Raw genomic sequence first — 682 nt, 5'->3', positions numbered from 1 at the left:
GTGAGAGTATTTTTTTTTTCATGTAAATGACTCAATAATAATAAAAAAAAAAAGTATTCAGGTGTAATCCAAAAGTAAAAGAAGTAAAATATAAAATTATAAATAGTTATTATCCAACAGCAGAAACTCCTAAGAAAAGATTTGGATTTGAAGAATACTTTTTTTTTTCTTTTAAAAACACTTTATTTACAAAATTCAAACCTATAAACAATTGAAAAACAGTGATTGACTGATAAGATTGGGCAACAAAAATAGTCCAGGAAACCATCGTTTTAGTCCAGGCATGTTTTTAATCATTCTGTTGAAACATGGTTGGAAATTTATATCTGATTTTAATTAATTTATTTTTCATAGAATTCTTCATTAATTTTGTGAGATTGAAGTTATTTTTCTTTGACCATTTTATTATTATTTTTTCTTTCATCAAACGTAGGGGGGGACAACTATTTTTTTCCACCTACTTTGTAATTATTTTATGGAAATATTTATCTTTCATTTATTTTAAGATATATTTATGTGTTTGTTCATTTATTCATTCATTAATTTATTTTTAAATCTTTTCCTTTTTTATCTTTTATTCTATAAATCTAATATGATTTAATATTTTTTTATTGGCTAATTTACAACACAAGTCATCTCAAGGCACTATACAGATAAAAATAAGCCCTTCTTTTTTTCAGGA

The sequence above is a fragment of the Cyprinodon variegatus genome, unplaced genomic scaffold (genome assembly GCF_000732505.1).
Source record: "Cyprinodon variegatus isolate N-32 unplaced genomic scaffold, C_variegatus-1.0 Scaffold201, whole genome shotgun sequence".
NCBI lineage: Eukaryota > Metazoa > Chordata > Actinopteri > Cyprinodontiformes > Cyprinodontidae > Cyprinodon > Cyprinodon variegatus.
Note: the sequence above shows the minus strand (reverse complement) of the source record.